Raw genomic sequence first — 25,914 nt, forward strand, 5'->3', positions numbered from 1 at the left:
CTAAGCACTGCCCAGAGCGGGAGAAATAGTCTTCCTTAAGGTAAATCACACCAATTGGTTATTTGGTACCGAATGGTCAGCCCTAAACATATTCACCCTTACTTTTAAACTTTGCTGTGTGACATTTTGTTAGCACTTTATACATCTAAATGCTTTCTTTGCTTCTGAAGCATACTGACAGAGATTACATTTTTCAATGATAATTATTTGTTATGGGATTAGCAAAGTTTCTAAAGATGAAAGTATACAGAGTTCTAGCTACTGCATTTTACACTTAGCTTATGTCTGGCCTAAAGCCAACACAAATTCTCCAGTTACCAACTTTCAAACTGAAGCCAGAGTGCTGTGTTTCATGCCAAAATAAACAAAAACAGGGCATAGTACTTTCTGTTAGGGGTGATAAAGCAATAATATATTGCTCTTTTCCCTGCTACATTCTAATGTGTGAGCTGGGGCTTCTCCATTTTTTGGCTTCATTTGTTGAAGGTGAGAGTGAGAAATATTTTCACAAAGAAGTTGGTTTGACTAACAAATGTGAAGGGAAAGTTATAGTATACTCTCTGACTCATGGTTTCTCAGTCTAAGCTTTTCCATTTTATGATGTTGAATTGCCTTAAAATAATCTAAAATGCTGGGAGAATGGAATGTCTCTTATAATGACTTCTAGAAGACCTTCACCCACAGGGTCACAAAATACACCACTTCATATCCAAGGGATGTACCTGACGAAAGATGTATGACGAAAATAAATGATTGTGTTTAGTTAAATTCCTTGGAGTAAAAGCCATTTGGATTCCGTTTCTAAGAGAAAGTAAATTGTATGCGATATGTGAAAGAGCCTAATTTTACTGTGATTACCCCAAGTTCTTCTTTTGTGTAAGAGGACTCTTCATGTGATTAATAATAATAGAATAGGAGCCAGCTTGTCCCTTGGTTAATCTCCTTTTACTTATAAAACCGATTAAAACATCTTCCTCATGAACTTTGATTGACACACTCAGAAAATAAAGCTAAATTGTAAAAATAAGGGGGGCACAATGGAAATTACTTATGAGGTTAAGAAAAAAGGATCAGTTCTTTCATTGGTTCTTAAAATTCTGCTTTGCAGAGGTGTTACTCCATTTACATTACAATTGGATTGTCTTACCTGAATTGACTCTCAGAATCCCAATGAAAATATTTAGCTACTCTAGTATGTGCTTCACAGCTGTTTTATTCTTTTTTTTTTTTTTGTATTTTAAACTTTTTTTTTGGATATTTTTTATTTACATTTCAAATGTTATTACTTTTCCTGGTTTTCTGTCCATAACCCCTATCCCCCCTCCCCCCCCCCCTGCTTCTATGAAGGTGTTCCCCACCCAACCACCACCTTCCTGCCTCCCCTCCCCTGACGTTCCCCTGCACTGGGGGGTGGGGAGCTTTGTCAGGACCAAAGGCCTCTCCTCCCATTGATGCCCAACAAGGCCATCCTCTGCTACATATGCAGCTGGAGCAATGGGTCTGTCCATGTGTACTCTTTGGATGGTGGTTTAATCTCTGGGAGCTCTGGTTGGTTGGTATTGTTATTCTTATAGGGTTGCAAAACCCTTCAGCTTCTTCAATATTTTTTCTAACTTCTGCATTGGGGACCCCATTCTCAGTTCAATGGTTGGCTGTGAGCATTCGCCTCTGTATTTGTCATGCTCTGGCAGAGCCTCTCAGGAGACAGCTATGTAAGGCTCCGGTCAGCATGCACTTCTTGGCATCCGCAATATTGTCTGGGTTTGGTGGCTGTATGTGGGTTGAATCTCCAGGTCGGGCAGTCTCTGGATGGCCTTTCCTTCAGTCTCTGCTCCAAACTTTGTCTCTGTGGATTTCCTCCTGTGAATATTTTTGTTCCGTCTTCTAAGAAGGATTGAAACATCTGCACTTTAGTCATCCTTCTTTTTTTTTTTTTTAACTCAAACTTATTTTTTTTTTTAATTAACTTGAGAATTTCTTATATACATTTCGAGTGTTATTCCCTTTCCCGGTTTCCGGGCAAACATCGCCCTCCCCCCTCCCCTTCCTTATAGGTGTTCCCCTCCCAACCCTCCCCCCATTGCCGCCCTCCCCCCAACAGTCTAGTTCACTGGGGGTTCATCTTAGCAGGACCCAGGGCTTCCCCTTCCACTGGTGCTCTTACTAGGATATTCACTGCTACCTATGAGGTCAGAGTCCAGGGTCAGTCCATGTATAGTCTTTGGTAGTGGCTTAGTGCCTGGAAGCTCTGGTTGCTTGGCATTGTTGTACATATGGGGTCTCGAGCCCCTTCAAGCTCTTCCAGTTCTTTCTCTGATTCCTTCAACGGGGGTCCTATTCTCAGTTCAGTGGTTTGCTGCTGGCATTCGCCTCTGTATTTGCTGTATTCTGGCTGTGTCTCTCAGGCGCGATCTACATCCGACTCCTGTCGGTCTGCACTCTTTTTGCTTCATCCATCTTGTCTAATTGGGTGGCTGTATATGTATGGGCCACATGTGGGGCAGGCTCTGAATGGGTGTTCCTTCAGTCTCTGTTTTAATCTTTTGCCTCTCTCTTCCCTGCCAAGGGTATTCTTGTTCCCCTTTAAAGAAGGAGTGAAGCATTCACATTTTGATCATCCGTCTTGAGTTTCATTTGTTCTAGGCATCTAGGGTAATTCAAGCATTTGGGCTAATAGCCACTTATCAATGAGTGCATACCATGTATGTCTTTCTGTGATTAGGTAGCTCACTCAGGATGATATTTTCCAGTTCCAACCATTTGCCCTACGAATTTCATAAAAAGTCGTTGTTTTTGATAGCTGAGTAATATTCCATTGTGTAGATGTACCACATTTTCTGTATCCATTCCTCTGTTGAAGGCATTTGGGTTCTTTCCAGCTTCTGGCTATTATAAATAAGGCTGCGATGAACATAGTGGAGCACGTGTCTTTTTTATATGTTGGGGCATCTTTTGGGTATATGCCCAAGAGAGGTATAGCTGGATCCTCAGGCAGTTCAATGTCCAATTTTCTGAGGAACCTCCAGACTGATTTCCATAATGGTTGTACCAGTCTGCAATCCCACCAACAATGGAGGAGTGTTCCTCTTTCTCCGCATCCTCGCCAGCATCTGCTGTCGCCTGAGTTTTTGATCTTAGCCATTCTCACTGGTGTGAGGTGAAATCTCAGGGTTGTTTTGATTTGCATTTCCCTTATGACTAAAGATGTTGAACATTTCTCTAGGTGTTTCTCAGCCATTCGGCATTCCTCAGCTGTGAATTGTTTGTTTAGCGCTGAATCCCATTTTTTAATAGGGTTATTTGTCTCCCTGAAGTCTAACTTCTTGAGTTCTTTGTATATTTTGGATGTAAGGCCTCTATCTGTTGTAGGATTGGTAAAGATCTTTTCCCAATCTGTTGGTTGCCGTTTTGTCCTAACCACAGTGTCCTTTGCCTTACAGAAGCTTTGCAGTTTTATGAGATCCCATTTGCCGATTCTTGATCTTAGAGCATAAGCCATTGGTGTTTTGTTCAGGAAATTTTTTCCAGTGCCCATGTGATCCAGATGCTTCCCTAGTTTTTCTTCTATTAGTTTGAGTGTGTCTGGTTTGATGTGGAGTTCCTTTATCCACTTGGACTTAAGCTTTGTACAGGGTGATAAGCATGGATTGATCTGCATTCTTCTACATGTTGACCTCCAGTTAAACCAGCACCATTTGCTGAAAATGCTATCTTCTTTCCATTGGATGGTTTTGGCTCCTTTGTCAAAAATCAAGTGCCCATAGGTGTGTGGGTTCATTTCAGGGTCTTCAATTCTATTCCATTGGTCTATCTGTCTGTCTCTGTACCAATACCATGCAGTTTTTATCACTATTGCTCTGTAATACTGCTTGAGTTCAGGAATAGTGATTCCCCCTGAAGCCCTTTTATTGTTGAGGATAGCTTTAGCTATCCTGGGTTTTTTATTATTCCAGATGAATTTGCAAATTGTTCTGTCTAACTCTTTGAAGAATTGGATTGGTATTTTGATAGGGATTGCATTGAATCTGTAGATCGCTTTTGGTAAAATGGCCATCTTTACTATGTTAATCCTGCCAATCCATGAGCATGGGCGATCTTTCCATCTTCTGAGGTCTTCTTCAATTTCTTTCTTCAGTGTCTTGAAGTTTTTATTGTACAGATCTTTTACTTGCTTGGTTAAAGTCACACCGAGGTACTTTATATTATTTGGGTCTATTATGAAGGGTGTCGTTTCCCTAATTTCTTTCTCGGCTTGTTTCTCTTTTGGGTAGAGGAAGGCTACTGATTTATTTGAGTTAATTTTATACCCAGCCACTTTGCTGAAGTTGTTTATCAGCTTTAGTAGTTCTCTAGTGGAACTTTTGGGATCACTTAAATATACTATCATATCATCTGCAAATAGTGATATTTTGACTTCTTCTTTTCCGATCTGTATCCCCTTGACCTCCTTTTGTTGTCTGATTACTCTGGCTAGAACTTCAAGAACTATATTTAATAAGTAGGGAGAGAGTAGATTTTAGTGGGATTGCTTCAAGTTTCTCTCCATTTAGTTTAATGTTAGCAACTGGTTTGCTGTATATGGCTTTTACTATGTTTAGGTATGGGCCTTGAATTCCTATTCTTTCCAGGAATTTTATCATGAAGGGGTGTTGAATTTTGTCAAATGCTTTCTCAGCATCTAATGAAATGATCATGTGGTTTTGTTCTTTTAGTTTGTTTATATAATGGATCACGTTGATGGTTTTCCGTATATTAAACCATGCCTGCATGCCTGGGATGAAGCCTACTTGATCATGTTGGATGATTGTTTTGATGTGCTCTTGGATTCGGTTTGCCAGAATTTTATTGAGTATTTTTGCGTCGATATTCATAAGGGAAATTGGTCTGAAGTTCTCTTTCTTTGTTGGGTCTTTGTGTGGTTTAGGTATAAAAGTAATTGTGGCTTCATAGAAGGAATTCGGTAGTGCTCCATCTGTTTCAATTTTGTGGAATAGTTTGGATAATATTGGTATGAGGTCTCCTATGAAGGTCTGATAGAATTCTGCACTAAACCCGTCTGGACCTGGGCTCTTTTTGGTTGGGAGACCTTTAATGACTGCTTCTATTTTCTTAGGAGTTATGGGGTTGTTTAACTGGTTTATCTGTTCCTGAGGTGTGTTTCCTGTAGGCAGCAGAATGCAGGGTCCTCGTTGCGTATCCAGTTTGTTAATCTATGTCTTTTTATTGGGGAGTTGAGGCCATTGATGTTGAGAGATATTAAGGAATAGTGATTATTGCTTCCGGTTGTATTCATATTTGGATGTGAGGTTATGTTTGTGTGCTTTTCTTCTCTTTGTTTTGTTGCCAAGACGATTAGTTTCTTGCTTCTTCTAGGGTATAGCTTGCCTCCTTATGTTGGGCTTTACCATTTATTATCATTTGTAGTGCTGGATTTGTAGAAAGATATTGTGTAAATTTGGTTTTGTCATGGAATATCTTGGTTTCTCCATCTATGTTGATTGAGAGTTTTGCAGGATACAGTAACCTGGGCTGGCATTTGTGTTCTCTTAGGATCTGTATGACATCAGTCCAGGATCTTCTGGCCTTCATTGTTTCTGGCGAAAAGTCTGGTGTGATTCTGATAGGTCTACCTTTATATGTTACTTGACCTTTTTCCCTTACTGCTTTTAATATTCTTTCTTTATTTTGTGCGTTTGGTGTTTTGACTATTATGTGACGGGAGGTGTTTCTTTTCTGGTCCAATCTATTTGGAGTTCTGTAGGCTTCTTTTATGCCTATGGGTATCTCTTTTTTTTAGGTTAGGGAAGTTTTCTTCTATGATTTTGTTGAAGATATTTACTGGTCCTTTGAGCTGAGTCTTCACTCTTCTATACTATCATCCTTAGGTTTGATCTTTCATTGAGTCCCTGGATTTCCTGTATGTTTTGGATCTGTAGCCTTTTCTGCTTTACATTATCTTTGACAGTTGAGTCAATGATTTCTATGGAATCTTCTGCTCCTGAGATTCTCTCTTCCATCTTTTGTATTCTGTTGGTGAAGCTTGTATCTACAGCTCCTTGTCTCTTCTTTTGGTTTTCTATATCCAGGGTTGTTTCCATGTGTTCTTTCTTGATTGCTTCTATTTCCTTTTTTAATTCCTTCAACTGTTTGATTGTGTTTTCCTGGAATTCTTTTTCAGGGATTTTGTGTCTCCTCTCTGTGGGCTTCTACTTGTTTATTTATGTTTTCCTGGAATTCTTTCAGGGATTTTTGTGATTCCTCTCTGTAGGCTTCTACTTGTTCTCTAAGGGAGTTCTTCACGTCTTTCTTGAAGTCCTCCAGCATCATGATCAAATATGATTTTGAAACTACATCTTGCTTTTCTGGTGTGTTTGGATATTCCATGTTTGTTTTGATGCGAGAATTGGGCTCCGATGGTGCCATGTAGTCTTGGTTTCTGTTGCTTGGGTTCCTGCGCTTGCCTCTCGCCATCAGATTATCTGTAGTGTTACTTTGCTCTGCTATTTCTGACAGTGGCTAGACTGTCCTATAAGCCTGTGTGTCAGGAGTGCTGTAGACCTGTTTTCCTCTTTTCTTTCAGCCAGTTATGGGGACAGAGTGTTCTGCTTTCGGGCGTGTAGTTTTTCCTATCTACAGGTCTTCAGCTGTTCCTATGGGCCTGTGTCTTGAGTTCACCAGGCAGGTCACTTGCAGCAGAAAAGTTGGTCTTACCTGTGGTCCTGAGGCTCAAGTTCGCTCTCGGGGTGCTGCCCAAGAACTCTCTGCGGCGGCAGCAACCAGGGAGATCTGCGCCGCCGTTTCCGAGAGCTTCAGTGCACCAGTGTTCCAGATGGCGTTTGGTGTTTTCCTCTGGCGTCCGAGATGTGTGTGCAGAGTGCAGTCTCTTCTGGCTTCCCAGGCGTGTCTGCCTCTCTGAAGGTTTTGCTCTCCCTACCACGGGATTTGGGTGCAGAGAACTGTTTATCCGGTCTGTTCCTTCAGGTTCCGGCGGTGTCTCAGGTGCAGGGGTCCTGCCGCTCCTGGGCCCTACCCCACTGGAACCCAGAGGCCTTATATCTGGCTTCCTCTTGGGCCAGGGATGTGGGCAGGGTCTGGGAGCAGAGCTGCTTCGGGCGGGATCCGCTGGGGTGGGACTCCCGTAAACACAGGAAGTGCCGGTCCTAGAGGAATTCTGCCTCTGTGTCCCGAGTTCACCAGGCAGGTCTCTTGCAGCAGAAAAGTTGGTCTTACCTGTGGTCCCGATGCTCAAGTTTGCTCTCGGGGTGCCTCCCACCAACTCTCTGTGGCGGCAGCAACCAGGAAGATCTGTGCCGCCGTTTCCAGGAGCTTCAGTGCACCAGGGTTCCAGATGGTGTTTTGTGTTTTCCTCTGGCGTCTGAGATGTGTGTGCAGAGTGCAGTCTCTTCTGGTTTCCCAGGCGTGTCTCCAGCTGTTTTATTCTTAAATGTGCATTTTCATCATAAAATCCGCCATTATACATTAAAAAATTTCATACAAGGACTTTTAAAATAGTTTAATTGTATATTTTCAGTGACCAACCCCCATGCATACTATAATAATTGAAATTCCATTAGCGGTCTGTATGTGCGGAGAAGACCATCAGGCAAGGTAAGGTGTGGTGTAAACCTTATAGGCCCTCCTCCCATTCAGTCCCTATGGTCTCTATATGTTGACTCTCTTTACATTTGGAGAAATGCATCCACATGTATATGTTACAGAGAAAACTGTCAGCAATGAATCAAGTCCGGGGTAACAGAAAAGCTAATTAATTATCATACTTCTGCATCAATTCCTGAAGTTTGCTGTTTTTCCACTTTAGTTTAAACCATTTAAAGAGTTTTGACTCTCAGTGCTCAACATGAAATGGACTTGCCCTTTCACTTTCATATCAATTATAAATTGACCGGAGAAAGTAAATTTGTAAGAGCATTGTACTTACCATTCTCCATGCATTTAAGATCCTATGAAAATAGCCATGCAAGCTATAGTTCTCTTATCTTTTTAGTATTTCAAATAAAACATATTGGAGTTCACTAAAAATTTATCTATAGAACAATTGGCAGAGAGAAGTTGACAAATAGGTGTTACTTAACCTAAGTTTCATTAATTATGGTACTGAATTATGTACTGAAGATATAATTGTCTTTACCAATAAAGAAGATATTGGCTATATAATTTCCAATATAAAATTGTGACTTTCTGGTATATATTTCCTAAAGTATTTAACAAATAATTTCACTCATTCATGAAATCATGAAGTTATAGCCAAAAATTTGTCCAAATGTGACATAAGGAAAAAAATACAATATTACAGTAACTGGTTTTAAAATGATTATTAAAATGACATTGAATTCTCTGGTTTCTCATGCTGTTTCATGTAACACAACTTCTCAAATAATTTGGATGAAATGAAGGAGCCTCCAAAATCATTCATCCCAATCTTGACATACAAAGCAATAGGATATATACTGTTAACACAAATAACAGTTGAGATTTAATTATTTTAACTGTGGCATTTGTTTACTTGCATTCAAATTTTTAGAGTATTCCATGCAGGCTCTATTTCTAAAAATTGCATTTCTGAATGATTTCCTACAATATGGTCGCCTTGTCTATAATATCTGAAACCTAATAGTAATACTGAGATATAACGCCTACTCCCAGTGACTCTTCTACAGGCATATTATTTCATGAAGTTTTAATTTTCCTGTATTAGGTTCTTCTAACCACTCATACAGAAATCTGGGCCGTAGGGTGAAAGAATATTTTTGAATGTGTCTAATTCAAAGCCATAAGGCACATAATTAATTTAAGACCCAAATGCTTTGGAGAGGTATATAAATTATTTATGACATATGTGCCACCTAATCAAAATTAGATATGAAATCAGATTTCAAGGCAGGCTTCTGGCAGAATTTTTTTTAACCAAGCATGATGACCATCTTTTGCTCTCTCCATGGACTTTTCATACTGTATATAATATGTAACAGCATATGCAATATGTTGTTATAACAAATGATATGTATTTATAAATAGTCAAAGCAAATTTATTGTGTATACACACAGACAGAAAGAGAGAAAGCTCTTGAATTATATGAGCCACCGGCTTACAGCCTTTAGTGATATTAATAGACATTTCTCTCCTAATCTTTCTCAGTATTAGTGACTCATACTCCTTCGCCTCTAAACATCTACTTTCCCTTGTACAATCCTGGCTTCCATGATAGCAAGGGCAAGAAGTAGGGACTGTGATTAGGAATGCCTTCAGCATAGGATCCCTGTTGTCTATTTTCATATCTCCTCTGCAGTCTGGTTGTTTACTGCACTTGTCTGTAGCCTATTTTAGAGTATGCGTGTTCACTAACCTTTATATTGTGTATCTCTTGAGAGAGGGGAGAGGAGAGGAGAAAAAGGGAGGAGAGAGAAGAGAAAGAAGAAAGAGAGGAGAGAGAGGAGAGAGAAGGGGAAAAAGGAGAGAGAGAGAAGAGAGTGAGAAAGAGGTGGGGGGGGCTTGTAACTATTCATCAAACCCAATGACACTTAAAATGGGGAAAAATTAGAAAGCTAAATAAAAGGGGAAAATTGGGCAGGGAGTAAGCACAGGGTTGACTATAATTTGATTATAAAACTCCGATTATGAATTTGCCTTGAGCTTTTTAACAGCCACAGGATTGATGAAGTCTGCAAAGCACATTTAGAACTTTTATTATGTTGCAGGTCATTCTGAGGAATAAAAATAGAAAAATACTGAGGAGACTGGAGAAAGAGGAACTGAGGATTTTCTGGATATTCTGCCTTCATATGTTCCTCCCAAACACTTGTCAAATGTGTTGCAGTTAACTAACAGCAGAAAGGGTGCTCTGGCCACAGTATGCCATTTTCTATGCTTAACCTAACTGAGCTCAATCAACAAATTACTAAACTCAAATTGTGGCCAGATCTCAGTCTTCAATTTTGGGGAATATATTAACATCTGTCTTCTTGGGCATCACTTCTTTTTCGAAGGCTTATCTCTGCTTTCTAACACAGAATGTCAATGAGAATATTAAATTTTCCTGCTTTTGAGTCAAAATAAGATTCTATTACTTCAAGCTAGACACCCCAGCTGGCAATGCCTGGAGCAGGACTATTCCAGAACAACAGAAAAATGAGGGATGATAGCACTAAAATCATGGTGAAACTACACCATTCTGTTCATTCGCTTAGCTATAGTTTGGGTGTGGTTTGAGTGTTTCTTTCTAAGGCTTCTTGCTTTGAGAGTTAATCCCCACTTTGAACTATGAAAATAATGGAAAATTAATCTAATTACGTTATTCAGAGCTAGTACATTCTGGACATGATTAGAGCATAATCTGGACATAATTAATGCCCCGGGATGTTACATCATGATGAATACTTGTTTCTTTACAAGCAAAGAGAAGATGACCAGAAGAAAAACATACAAGTATATAGGCCCTATGGTTTGCCAAATCTGTGTCATCTAGACACTACTAGTAAGATGATGACACCAGATGTGGTTTCTCAGCCTGGCATTTCTAGAATTAAAAGTCAAACAAATATTTCATTAAAATGTATAGTCTATGTTATTTAGTAATTAGCAACAGAGAATAGACTACTTTATACCCACACAGAGAAAATGATGGCATCTCTTTTGTCTGAAATTAGAGTACATTTTAACATTCAAACAGTTTTACTTATTAATTAAATAAGAGTATTAGTTTTATTGACTAATGTTATGTCAACTTGACACAAGCTAGAGTCAACAGAGGGGTGGCAGCCTTAATTGATGACATACCTCCATAAGATAGGGCTGTAGGGAAGCCTGTAGTGCATTTTCTTAATTAGTGATTGGAGGAGAAACCAGCCCATTGTATGTGATGCCATGCAGTGATCCCGAGTTCTATAAGAAAGTAGACTGAGCAAGCCATGGGAATCAGCCCTGCAAGCAGCACTTCTTCATAACTTCTTCATCAGCTTCTGCATCCAGGTCCCTTCCCCTCTTGAGTTCTTGTCCTGACTTCCTCTGAAGGTAAACTGGGATGTGGCAGCTTAACCTGAAAAAAACCCTACTCTCACCAAGTTTCTTTGGTTAAGGTGTTTTGTCACAGCAAAAGTAAGCCTAATTAAGATATTAGTATACATAAATTATATATAATAATGGGATTTGTCATGATAATTTAATGGAGAAGAACCCTAGAACAAGCCTAGAAAAATTCTTATCACCCCTTAGATAACAGACACGGAATAACATCTGATCTGTACTTATTAATCTTGTCAACTTTGTTGAATTTAAGAGATTCTAGGAGATTAACAAAGCAAATTTCTGCATGACTTTGTCTATGAGGACACTTCCGGATGCAATTACATCATGCAGGCTCTGACCTAACTAAGTGTGACCTAACTAAGTCTCTCCCTGGAGAGACTTCCTATAAGATGGCATTGGTGGGAGGAGGTGAGAAAGAGGATGTGGAAGTGAGAGACATGTCAGACCATGTGGACTAGGTACTACTCTATGGAAGAGTCAGCATGACCAAGGAAACTTTTATGAAAAACAGGGTTTTAATTGGGGGCTTAGTTGTAGTTTTAGAGGATTAGACCATGACTATCATATTTGGAAGCAGGCAACCACAGTGTTGGAGCAGTAGCTGGGAGCTTTATATCCTGATCTGCTATGGGGAACCACTGGACCTGGAATGGGCTTTTGATATGTCAAAGCCTATCCTCAGTATCATTCCTACAACCAAGCCACCCCTCAGTCAACAGGGTTACAATTCATAATCTTTCTCAAACAGTTCTACTAATTATGTACCAAGCAATCAAGTATAGGAGCCTATGAAGGGCATTCTCATTCAAACCATCACTTAGCATCTTTAGATGCTGTATCTTTCCCAGATCACTTCCGGTGCTCCCTTTAAACCCACTTTCTGCCACCATGTTGGAAGGTGCTATATTCTGCAATTTCTTTCTTTTCAAGATGAACTGATGCCTTTCAAAGCAAACAACAGAAATCTTCCCATCTGAAAGAAAAAGTCTGGAAAAATGTAACCAGCACAAATATTTTTAGTTGAATTCAAACAAATGTTGAAAATTGTGATGTTTGTGAGATCAGTAGAAATTTATATAATATTATGTGAAATAACTGTAATGCTCTTTTTAAATTTCTGTAAATAGTGTCAATAGCCTTCCTTTTCATTTATATTTCATTCTTCAGGATACCAATTACAAATCTCTTATTCGCTGCTGATCTTTTGTAGCCTTCCATGAACTCGGTGTACTTATAAATACATAGAGACTTGAGGACAATGCTGTGGACGCTTTGTACTTGTTTTCTACATCTCTTCTTTTCTTCTTTTTTCCTGTCTTTCCTTCTTGCATGTGAAAATTTTATATGTAAGTCATTTCTTCAAAAGCAGAGGGAGATTCAAAATGATGTCTGAAAATAATCTATAATTTCTTCAACCACTGTGGCTGATCCTCACTCAAATCAGTGTTGTAATCAGGCTACTGTCAGGGTATTGTTCAATTCCCAGAACACTAGTCCCAGTGATACCCATTATTTTACCAACTGAGAAGCACTAGGAAGCCCCTGAGAAGCCTGCCATCAAGGATCTGAAATTAATTAAGCCTTATGTTATTATTACTTATAAATGTAAGCATTGGCTTTCATAACTGCAAATGATGGATTATTGTGTCATCTGTATTATTGAAAACACCTTTATCAAAAAGTAATTTTGTTTGGGATAGTTTGGAAAAACAAACAAACAACAACAAAAAAACCAAACAAACAAAAAACTAACATGTTTCTTATACCTAATCTTAAAATCTCTGTTTGCCTCCTCAAAAGCTATAATTCCTAAAAGAGTCTAAAGATAAAAAGAAAAAGTATTTTGACAAGGAAACATTTTCGAAAACCATTCTCAACAATGGTATATAAATTCTTTGAGGACAAAAATGAAATTACAATATCTAGAGAATACTTTTGCTGATAAAGGAGACCAGAAACCCAAATGAAAAACACTGCATTTACTCATTTAAAAGCAGACTACTAAGCTAGATGGGAACACAGTGGTGAAATCAGGTTACTGCTTCTAAACACACACGTTCAAGGTGTGCTTTAATCCTTATTTGCACGGTAGTGTAATGCTTGTTTAATTTTTGCCAAAAAATGAGAGGATGTTTAATAGAACTCACTGCTTAAAATAGTGCTATTTTCTAGTTAGATTGTGTTTAGTCAAGTTGCTAAGTCTAAACACCACAAATTTTCAAACCGTTCTGCCTTCAGATTTTTTTCTCACCAACATAGGTTTGCATAGACAGGAGTCACTGATTCTGATTCAGGCCCCAGCAAAGCAGGGTTTTGTCACAATAAACTTCTAACAAATGTGACAGTTGAGTAGTTTTGTTTACTTAGTGCCTCATGGATGAGAAAGGAATAGCGGGGAAGGGGGCAGCAACATTTGGCAACTGCTTCTGGGGAAAGCCTTATGTTTCTGTTTCTTTGTTTACAACTTTAATTCAGTTCAATATAGATAGGTGTATATATACATGTGCACTCATACAAAGAGGCACATGTTTTACAAAATAAATACAAATTATATTAGCACATCTTTATTATATCCAAGTATTTATTACAACAGCATGCCAAACTGAATATATAATTTATACTAATTTTATTTGTACACACATAATTAAGGTAAGTGCCAATTATGAGACCTTGTATACAAAGTGATAATATAACTCATTCGTTTAATTGAAGGCTGGGTGCAATTCATTCTGGCTAAATAGGAAACAGATTTACAATGGTCAACAGGGGAAACAATCTACTAGAAACACGTTATATTAAAATTATACAGTAAGTTTATTATCATGTCCTAAACATTTAGGTACTGAATCTTCCTTTAGTTTTCCAGGGTAACATTAATTTGGAATGTGACTTGATGCCATCCTAAGATTAGAAATGTGTTCCTGGTCCACAGGAAGCTGTCAGTCTAATTTATACAGACAGATGGACTTTTACAGTTAGGGCCGTACTGAGATCCTTAAATCGACCTTTGGGAGAAAATTAATGCAGATACCAGCAAGCACCTTGGTGGGAATTTGTTTTGCACTGCAGATGGAAGTAAAAATGTTTTATTAACCTGCTTGTAGAATTCTCTGTAGATTTCCCACTGGGACCAAGAAATCATTCTGATTTTGATTAAGTCACTAAACTTCATAAGGACAAATGGAAAATTCTTGAGTTGCCCCTTTCATCTTATGCAATTTAAATAAATTGACTTTGTAAGATGTTGTTTAACATTGTTTCTGTATGAACTATTGAACACACAGAAAGTCTTCTACAAGTTTTAAGATAGCCGAAAACATCCACTCAACTACAAGTACTGAAAAGTTTTTTTGCAACTTTTGTTTCGAAAATAGCTAACTGAGGAAAACAATAGACATCATATCTTGATACAGTTACTGTTAAATTTTAAGGAAAACTCTTATAGAATCTCCATTCACAAAAAGATAAAGTATAATATAATGGGATACCATTGATCTCTATGGGTTAGCAATGAGGTCTTTAGAGCCAATATACAGATAGCATCTGAATGTTTGTTTAGAAAAGAGAAAGGCAGAGGTCACTTTCCAAGGCAACAAACTGCTGCTCTCTATGACCCTTAAAGGTTAGAGTTCAGGAATTTCGTGGAGAGATTGTTTTGCCTTGCATTTCTTTTCAACCACGTGGCAGTAGTTAGGTTATTCTAATAAAAGGTGTGAGGAGGGCATGAGTTTTGCTAAGTGCATTGAGATTGAAAGTGAAAGGAAGAGAAAGCCAGCAATAAGGAATCATAAACAGAAGAAAATTCTCATTTCCATAAAAACCAATCCTGTTGAAAAATCTATTTATTGTACTGCTTCTGTTTCATTTACATATTGTGTTGAATTGCATAGCTTTGGGATAATTTTTTTTTCTTTTCTTTTTTTCGGAGCTGGGGACCGAACCCAGGGCCTTGCGCTCGATAGGCAAGCGCTCTACCGCTGAGCTAAATCCCCAACCCCACTTTGGGATAATTTAAACATGATGTTGTTAGCTAATATTTTCCCTTAATCATAATGTATCTCAGTTGTTATCCCTATGCTTGGTAGTATTTGAGCATGCACTCAGGTTTCAAATAGCCATTATATTATCAATATCAAAGCAAACTTCCTTCTGAAGTACCTTTTTTTTTTTTAAACTTTACAAGTTTCTCTGTGTTAACCACAATTCCTATACTTTGTTCATAGCTAATGTCCTCGTAAGAGGAACATTGGAAATGAATGGGGAAGGTTGGAGCATGACGAGAACTACAGCCCTCAGAAGGCTGAGATGGATCAAAGTCAACCTGGGGATCAGGACTAGAGCCTGACTCAAGAATATCTCTTCCCACAAATAAACATTAGACTAATCTGAGTGGCAAACATGTTCAATGGGTACAAAGTAAATACTTAAATTTATTGGATACCTTCCTGATATTTAAGTAGTGTTTTTTTTTCTTGTTTCAAATATGCAGGTAATGAGTCAAATTGAGCAATCACTCTACTATCTCCATAAGAAGGCCTTTGTGTAATTCATCATGGTACTGATGCTGCTTTGCGTTTCTATATTGTGAGATTGAAAATCTCAATCTCTGTCTCTGTCTCTTCTCTGTCTCTGTCTCTCTCTCTCTCTCTCTCTCTCTCACACACATACACACACACACACACACACACACACACACACACAAACAATTGTGAATAGAAAGGGGATCAGCAAAAGTTGGAGAAGGCAAGAGAAGGTAATACCTATTCTAGCAGGTTTTTTTTTTATTTTTTGAAAGTAAACTATATCTACATCACTCCCCATTTCCCTTTCCTCCCTCCAACCCCTCTCGTTCACTCCTTCTTTTGTTGTATATCACATTCATGGTCTCTGGCCTCAGTTTTTAGTTGTTATTACACAAAAAGGTAGCAAGACTATTTTCTTCATCTCTCCGCATTCCTTAGCTGCCTGTAGTTCTTTGTCTAGGACTGAGACCTCAGGAGATTTCCCGTATCATATCTATTGATTTTGTCTATGTTCTGGTCTCCTCTTAGCAGCCATGATGAGACTTTATGAGTGTAGCATGTCTGATATTTCCAGGAGATACAGTGTCACAGCATTTCTGTGGTTCTTTCCACATCCTCTTTTTCAACAGTCCCTGATCCTTTGACACAGAAATTGTGTTGTAGATGAATCAACATAGGTTCTTCCTTTCTGTCTCAGACTCGTCTAACTCTCCAAGCTCTTGCTAGGTAGCTTCCACAGGCAGTCTTCATTGGCATTGAGATCTGATTTTCTTTTCTTATCCTCCCAAGTGCTGGGATGACAGGCATTTACTACTACACCAAGCAACACATCTCTTGGTAATTGTACTGAAAGTGGTTTTAGTATTTTCTGGAACGTTTTTGAGTAATAATTAGAATTGTTGAAAATTTTGTAAAGAATATTGAGAAGTCCTGCTCTTTATTTCAATTGAAATAAATTATTCCAGCTTGGTTGAGTCACTAGTTTTAGGTATGTGTGAGCTACACAGTGAGTCTCCCCCGACCCCCACTCTCTGAAAAAGAAAAAGACCAACCCAAACAACAGCAGCAACAACAAAGAGAAATATATCTTAAATCATTGTGTAAATGTTAATGATATTGCACTGGTTATAACTGGGTTGGTTATTCTTTTTAATTTGTTCAGAGGAGGAGTTTGAAAACATAAATAAGAAATATCAGGAAACTTATGTCAACATGTTTAATTTAAAATTCCTTCTATTTTGCATTTCTTTGTTATCCTTTGACCCTCACACATGGCCATGGCATATGCATGCTCACAAACCTATACCCTATACTAAGTAATTTTTATGTCAACTTGACACAAGTGAGGGGCATCTTGGGAGAAGGAATCTTAATCAAGAAAATGACTCCTTAAGACTGACCTATAGGTAAGTCTGTAAGGCCTTTTCTTGATTGATAATCAACGTGTGTGGGTGCAGTTTATTGTTCCTGTGCCATCCTGGGTCCTGGATTCTGTAAGAAGACAGGCTGAGAAAGAGATGAGTCAGCAAGTACCCCTCCATGGCTACTGCAACAGCTCCTGCCTCCGAGTTCCTGCCTTGAGCTGCAGCCCTGGCTTCCATCAGTGGTGGACTGGTTCTTGAGAGTTACAAACCAAAGCAAATCTGAATCTCTCCAAGTTGCTTTTGATTGTGAAGCTTCATCACAGCAATAGAAACCTCAGCTAAGGTATACTCAAAGTACAAATACATGTAATAACATTTCCCAAAATGCCATAATTGAGGAAAGGTGACACTACCAAGGTGAGAAAATGAGAGAGTGATTGGTGAATATGGTCAAAGTGCATGTTGTACTGAAATAAAATGCCAGTATGAAACCCATCACTATGTGCAATAAAGGGTTCCTAATAAAATTGTATACTGAAGTTGGTAGCTCACACCTTTGATCTTAATGTGGAGAGGTTGAAGCCATGATATTCAGGTCACTCTGGAATACAGGACACACACACACACACACACACACACACACACACACACACACACACAATACAGGCACACAGGCACACACACAGGCGTGCACACACACAAATCTATGTTCCATATCTGAGAGTAAACATACAATGTTTGGCTAGCTGAGCTGAGACTAGTTTAAATATCTTAATATGATTAACTCTTTCCATTTTTATAAATGCCTTTATTTCATTCTTATTTATGACTAGAAAATCTCTCCTGTATATTTAGTATTTTCTTTATTTTTTTTTCTGTTGATGAACACTAGGATAGTCCTACAATTCATCTACTGTGTATCATGCTGTGATAAACATGGATATGTAGGAAACTGTAGTGTTCTTTGAATTCATCTGGTATATTCTCAGGAGTGTTGTAATTGATTGATATAGACTAATTGCCTTGATATAAAACCAGCAGTATTCAAATTGCTACAGGAAAACATAAGAAAACTTTTAGGTATAGTACTAGAGAAGGATTTTCTGAACAAAATTTGAGAGAGAGGATCGGTATCTATAACTAGGTTATATGGTATTCTGTTTTAGATTGCAGTGGGTGGACTAATTACACTCCAGTGAGCAGTGAATAAGAGTTCATTTTTAGCCTCATCCTCACAGAGTATGTTGTCACTTCTTTTCCTATAGTAATTCCTCAGACTAGGTGCTGCAGTGGTGTTTTCTTCATGACTGAGGATGTTTAACATTTGTTTTCATGTGCCTCTTCATTTTGAAACTGATCATTTAATTTGCTTCTTTATTGATTGGATCATTGGTTTTTATGTACTTTGGATTTTATTCCTTTGCCAGATATTTAGCTGGCAAAGATTTTATTCAATCTGTAGGTAGTTCTCTCTGTGGATCATTTCCTTTACAATAGAAAGGTTTCTAATTTCACACACCCATTTTTCAGTCCTCTCAGTCCTTGAGTTGTTGGTGTGTCCTTCAGGAATGCACATGTATGCTCACAAATCATTGATGTTGAAATTACAAAGCTCTGTGTCTTCCAATAAAGTATTGGATACATTTTGAATGGCTTACATATGGGCTGAGAGGGATTAGCTTTATTTTTCTACATATGGGTATTCATTTTTTCCCAGAAGCATTTGTAGAAGAATCTCTCTTCTCCAATGTATATCTTTGCAATTTTTGTCAAAACCAACATTTTCTTGGATCCTGTGTTTCATTACATCAGCACACTTGTCTGCTGTGTCAAAAGACTATTTCAATTATGGCTTTGTGGTATAATTTAAAATAAAATACTGTGATACCAACAGCATTGCTTTCTCTGCTCAGGATTGTCATCATTATTGAGAAATTTTTGTGCTTCCACGTGGACTTTAAGATCGATTTCTAGTCCTGTGCAGAATGCAATTGGCGTTCTGGTAGGGATCACATTCAACATGTAGATCCCATTCAGCAATATATCCATTTTCATAATTCTACTTCTGCTGATTAATGTGTATGAGAGGTCTTTCTGTCAGGATCTTTTTCAATTTCTTTATTAAATATTTCAAAATTTTTATTTAAAGGTCTTCAACATCCTTTGTTAGACTTATTCTTAGATACTTTTTCATCTGTTTGTGAGGCTTTTGTGAGCAAGATTGCTTTCCATAATTATTGCTGTTCATATTTGTACATAAATGATTTTTGTATATTTATTTTATGTCCTGTTATTTTCTGAAGGTATTTATTGGATCTAAGAAGTTTCTGGCAGAGTCTTGAGATTCTTTTTACTATAGGATCTTATTGTATAAAATTTCTTTCCTATTTGCATACCTTTTTTTTTATTCTCTTATCTGGCATTCTGGGTAAGGTTCAAGTACTTAAATAATGATATTAAACATGGAAGCAAAGAGTGGATACCCTTGTTTCTGATTTTAAAGGAGACTATTCCATTTTCCCCCCACTTTGTATGTTAGCTGTAAATTTCTTACAGATAGACTTTATTGCAGCAATTTCATTGTATTCCCAGTTACTTTGGGAACTGAATTTGGTCAAAAATCTTTCCTGTATGTTCTAAGACGATCATGTAATTTCTGACTTGCAGTCTCTGGCTGAATTACATGTTTTTACCTATGTATGTTGAATCTTGCTTGTATCCCTAGCATTAAATCTTGATTATTGTGATATGATCTTTTTTCTATAGTTGACTGGGTTTGCAAATATCTTGATGAGCTTTATGTTCAGGTGTATAAGAAAAACATGTCTATCTTTTACTTTTCTGACTTTATTCAGCTTTAGAATAAAGGTTGTATTGGTTTTATAAAATATATTTGGAAACATTTCTGCCTTTTCTGTTATTTAAAAACTTTATTACCAATATAGTTTGTCAGTTACATTGGTTTCTACCCCCAAGTCTCTGGGCCATCCAAATTCCATCCAGGCAGTGCAAAGCATGGGCTCCTGGCTTGGGCCTCAAGTAAGACCACTCATTTGGTTGGTTGATCCCAAAGTCTCTGAACCATTGTTGCTGCAGCACTTCTTGCTGGCAGGACAAGTTGTGGGTCAAATGTTTTGTGACTGGATTGGTGTCCAAGGGAGGAGTAAATTTGGAGAGTGGGGAGGTGACAGGCCAACTGGAAGGAGAGGAAGCGATGGTTTGAATGCATTGTATGAGAGACTAAATAAAAAGAAAACAATGATATAACTCATTTATCCTTCCCTAAGAAGCCTAACATGTTAAACTAACAGACATAGAAAAATCAATATTCTAATATATTTAACATGTCTGTCTTAGAAGAAAAGATATTCTATGTCAAGGAGAGTAGAGACAATTTCATCAGATCTCTTTAATTTTATGTAATTTAAGTAATTTTCAGCTCTGTTCCAGATTATTTAGTAATAATTTTAAGAAATATACAAAGTGAAGAGGGCTATGTTAGGAATTACTTTATATAATGCCAATATTTATTGTGAGAATTTTGTTATCTTAAAACACTCACTAGTTTTAACACTATACAAACTCAAACAAAACCAAAATTAAAAAGCACCCACAGAAATAAATTATAGTTTAAATGACTATTGTAATGCATTATTAACTATAATTTAAATTCTTTGTTTTTAAGGAGCTAAGAATTTAGGATTTAAGATATATCTTGCTTCATAGTTTTATATAATAATAGTCTATGAGTTGTCCCATTTTGAAACATTGGTGAACAATTTGCTTGCTCAATTCATTCTTCAGAGATAGCCTGAGAGTACATCCAAAGTCAACCTTTGGTGGTATTTCTGTTCTTTCATAAGAAAATAAGAGTTTTCTATTTTTATCCCTTAATATTACATGATGCTCAAGTTTCCCAATCATAAAAATGATTAGGAAGAATCTAGCAAACAGTTAACTGTGTAGTTAAATATTGAATTGTGAGTCCCACTAAGCCTGTGGAACCAAAATGTGAGGAAAGTGGACAAACTAAAAGATGTGTGTGTTGTGGTTTGTCCTGGAGTTCTCTCTATTTTGATGCTAATTCTGCTGCCCCAAGGAAGACTGCCTAGTGAAGTACTCAGGTGACCTTATCAGAAACTCCCATTTAATTTGTAAAATAAAGGCAAGCACCTGTGATTTGGGCAGGGGGAAGGGAAGTTGGAAGGGAGGAGAGGTGGAAAGAAGGGGAGGAGAGGAGAGTCCTTGGAGATGGAGGAGCTGGAGACCTGGCAGAGAAAAGGTGCAAGTGATGAGGGAGTTGAGAGCTGGGAATGGGACAGTGTAGTGGTGGAGCTGCCCAATCTAGGCGCCAGCTTGTATTCATATTAATTGAGTTGCGTTTTCTTTGTGCAGGCCCATTTGGGTTGGAGAGGTTACTCCAACATGTGTTCCTGAAGGAAGGAGCCTCAGGCTGTAACACCTACAGGTGATGCAGATCAATGACACACACAATTTCACACATGTAAGATATGGTTCTTACTGCTCTATTTCTCATGAACCAACCACTTGTTCCAATGTGGTATGGTGAATCCATGTGGGCAGATTAATTTTTATCTTCAAGCAAAGTTAGATGTACTTCATGAAATTGTCCAGTTTCTAAAATGTTGTGACAGTTAAACAAAATATGATTATGGCTTATCCACAAGCTGGGACTTGACAATCTGGTTCCATAATTATCTCCATGAAAACAGCTACCATTAATGATTGTTCTTTACTGCCCTTTTGGTTGGAATTGTGGTTTTTTTAGGATCCCATCATATGGGATGAAACAGAAGTCTTATTTCTCATGCTCATGCAGTGTCTAAAAGGAAAATGAAGGAGAAGATTGTGGACTTGATTTTTGAAGTTAATACACACTTGAAAGGTGGAATATAGCTTGACAGGTTTTCAGCACTGAGTTCAGAGACTTATATACTGTATGTTACTAAGATATGCAGTTATCCATGTGTTTATGGATATTAAGTCTTAGTTATTACAAAGTAACATTTTATTCTGCATTGATCACAATTATTTTGACACATAAGCAGTATATTTTATTTTACAAAATGTTGAGAAAATATAAAATGCCTCACATAAATCAATGTTTGAATAATTAAACACAAGGTAGTGACAAAAGACTGGATAGGTGGATATCTAAACACACACACACACACATATACTATATATAGTGTAATAATGCCAATTGTGTTATCAACATTAATCATTTCTTAAAGGGATACAAATGTATTAATTGATATTTTGAAGCATTGTAAGAATATTCTGAGAAATTCTGAAAAATCCTTTCAACTTCTCTCAGTTGATTTATTTCTAACGTTGAGTCAGGGAGAGAAAGTAAGACTATATTTTTATGAAATAAAGCCCTTCAGAGAACAGATCTATACAAAGACTTTATCTGTATGACACCAATCTAGAGATTCAAGTCCCCAAAGTGTACTCATATGACAACATATCAAATAATCGAGTTTCTGGTCAAGATATAATGGTGGATTTTCCTTCTGAAAAGGCTTTTGCTGAAGGGTTATCAATATGTCAAGTTCATGAGAGTAGACTGAAAATGCAATAAACCGATTCTAAGCTGAATTCAGTTTCTAGGTATGACAAGTGTGAGCTGTATCAAAAAATCAAAGTGATTTATATCCAACCTAAGAGGAGGAAATTTGTTGTGCTAAGTCGTTTGTCATTTATCTGTTTTCTTGCTTGTGTTTTAATTTTTTAAGCTTCAAAGAGATAACTCTAAGTACTTGTACTGCTACATATAATCTGAACCTACTTTTACACTTGTAATAAGGTAATCTTTCTGACATATTTCCCAAAGGAAAAGAAAATATGTTTATGTCTTCAGGGACAAGTGAAAAAAAAAAAAAGGTGATGTATTACAACTGAAATCACAGCAAATGAAATACTTTTAGAAATAAATCCCTTCTAATAGCAACATAGTGTCAGGGACTAAATGAATCAGCTCCAAGCTCTTTCCTTCTCCTTCCCTCCCTCTCCTTGGGACCACACAAAAGTCTCTTTTACTTCCGGTACTTGTCAGTTACATGACCAACTTTTACATGCAGTAAAATACATGGCCCTTTATTTGACAGCGAATGAATTTTTAGTATTATTGCATCTCAAAAGCATTTGTGATATGGTTTCTCACTTGGTCAATTCTTTTATCACACTGCATCTAATCTAAAGTTTCTAATGTAATAATTTATCTACATTAGACCAGGTGTTCCAGGTAAACTTCATTAATGACTTTTAAAACTTGGAAACATGTATATTCTTTCAACTACTCTAAATAAAATAATAACATCTGTTCTTTCTCCCACAAAGCTTTATTATTCATTAATATACACTTACTTTTTCTGTAACTAATACCACTTATCAGAATACAAATGTCATTGCATGGGTAGAAAAAGAGAATTAGTAAGGAGGCACAATAACGTGGATGAAAAATCATACAGTGGTTACATAGAATTAAAAACATAGGGTTTAATGGTCATTTGCAAATGCACTGTAGACATTTCCTAAAGAAATAGTTTATCACCATTTAATGATTATTTCAAGTGTTTTTCACTTAAGATGGCTGCAATTTTCACTACTAGAAGTTATTAGAATGAATCAGCATTTAAAAAATATTTTTCCATTTTCTCTCTTCTCTCTCACTCTCTTTCTGTGTGTGTGTGTGTGTGTGTGTGTGTGTGTGTATGTGTGTGTGTGCACGTGCATGCTCGTGTGTATGCAAACAAGTACCAGAAAACACATGTGGAAGTCAGGACAAATTGTTGGAGTAGTTTTATCCTTCTACCTTGTAGGTACTAGGGATTGAACTCAGGTCATTAGTCTTGGGAGCAGATCCTTTACCAACCAAATAACCTCAATGGTCCCAGCATATGATTTCTTAAAAGCTACATGGTAAATATTTAAAGTTTTACTAGCTAAGTGTTTTTGACACAACTAATCAATTCTTCCTTTCTGCTAGAAAGGCTATCATATAAAGCACAATGTCAGTGGGGGTGCCTGTGAGCCAATGAAATTTCCTTTATCATAACTGGTAGCAAGACTTGAAGTGATAACTTTCTAATCTCTATGACAATACTAATGCTGTATAGCTCCATATATATTCATGAGTCATAATCAAATTAATGCAGACATGCCATTGCATCTAGATATAACAATTTACCCCTTTTTCAAATGGAAACAAGAAATTCACTTTTACTCTACATATAAGATTAATGTGTATATTTACTTGATATATATATCAAGTCCCTGGCTGTACAATAGATTTTCTTGATATGTACTATCTCACGAGAAAAATCAATCTAAAAGTTAAAACCTGTAGTCCTTTTAAAAAAGAGGAAGTTTAGAAAACAAAAGGCCATGTGAGTGGGAGTATTGGGAGTATAGTTCAGTGGTGAGGTACATACATATGTGTGTGTTATTTGGTTTTGCTCCAGAACCTAACATAATATGGAAGCTGCATATCTTGCTTTGACTTATATAGAATGCACAAAGCCATTTTGCAGCAAAGACACTGAACCTTCAATTAAGCCTCAGAGAGCCATTTATGTTTGCTAGCCCATAGTTGTGACCTCTGACACACAAATAAATTTTCAATTGCATATTCTTATCTTAAACTTTCGTATTCCTGGGGTTGGAATATGACTCAAGGGAAGAACATTTGCCTAGTAAATGTGAGTCCCTGGTTCCATTTAAGGACTACAAATTAGTGAATACTTTTTAAAGATATAGTTTCTTTATGCCCATTTATAGTATTTGTCCTAATGATGCATCAGGCCAAGATGAGAAGGTTAGTTCAGATTCCAGTCAATATGTCTAATCTATCCTAAAGTTTTATTAGGGATACTGATGTAGAGATGACTAGGCAGAATCAATTCATTAAATACTGTTCTTTGTTTAGATGTTTTCATATTATTAACTGAATTGATAAGAACTTTAAAGACATGATATACTGTGACTGGAAAGAAATGGCTAAAAATGATAATAGCAATAAAAATTATTTTCATAGTTTTTTACATGAAAGACTATGATATGCTTTAAAATTTTTAAATACAAAATACTAAGGAAGCATATATACTAAAGACCAAGTTATGAAATTATCAGTGTTTTTGCTATAAATATATAAACCTCAGGGATTTTCTTTTAAAATGAAGCAACTAAAAATTACCTCAAAATTTTATAACCAACATGTAACACATAATTGGAACCTTGTATTTTTCTGCTGATGTCTTTAAGCAATTTTGGTTTATGTTAAAATTATGCCTATTTTAAAATTAGAGCTTATAATTTTATTGTTTGCTTAGTTTATCTCCATAACTTAAGATTTTGTTGTGAAATAATTACATATGATTTTTTTTTACAAACTTCAGACTTGTATATTTGGAGAAGAGATTGAAGGAAAAGGCATCCAGCGACCGGCCTAATTTGGGGACCATTCCATGGATGGGCTCCAAGCCCTGGCACTATTGCTGATGCCATGTTGTGCTTGCATACAGGAACTTCACATGGTTGTCATCTGAGAGGCTCTATCAGCAGACGCATGAGACAGATGCAAATACTTACAGCCAATCACTAGACTGAAATCAGAGACTATTATGGAAAAGTTGGGGGAAGTATTGAAGGAACTAAAGAGGATGTCAACCCCATAAGAAGACCAACAGAATCAACTAACCAGACTCTTGGGAGCTCTAAGAGACTAAGCCACCAAGCAAATAGCATCCATGGGTTGGTCCATGGCTCTGGCATATATATAGTAGAGGACTGCCCAGTCTGACCTTAGTGGGAGAACAAGTGCCTAATCCTGTAGAGATTTGATGCCCTAGGGAAGGAGGGTGCAGAGGGTGAGGTAGGGATGAAGTGGGTGGATGGGTGAGGGAGCACCCTCTCAGAGGCAAAGGGAAGGGGTGATGGGGTGAAGAACTCTTGGTGGGAG

General features: G+C 37.3%; 1 long non-coding RNA gene across 1 annotated transcript; it reads left to right on the forward strand.

Annotated features, from left to right (window-relative positions):
- On the forward strand, window positions 1-25,872 carry LOC116914779. The gene is made up of 3 exons (XR_004389768.1): window positions 1-40; window positions 21,327-21,435; window positions 25,352-25,872. It is a non-coding gene; the product is annotated as an uncharacterized LOC116914779 (long non-coding RNA).
- Window positions 25,873-25,914: the final 42 nt, after the last annotated feature.

The sequence above is a fragment of the Rattus rattus genome, chromosome 13 (genome assembly GCF_011064425.1).
Source record: "Rattus rattus isolate New Zealand chromosome 13, Rrattus_CSIRO_v1, whole genome shotgun sequence".
NCBI classification, from domain to species: domain Eukaryota; kingdom Metazoa; phylum Chordata; class Mammalia; order Rodentia; family Muridae; genus Rattus; species Rattus rattus.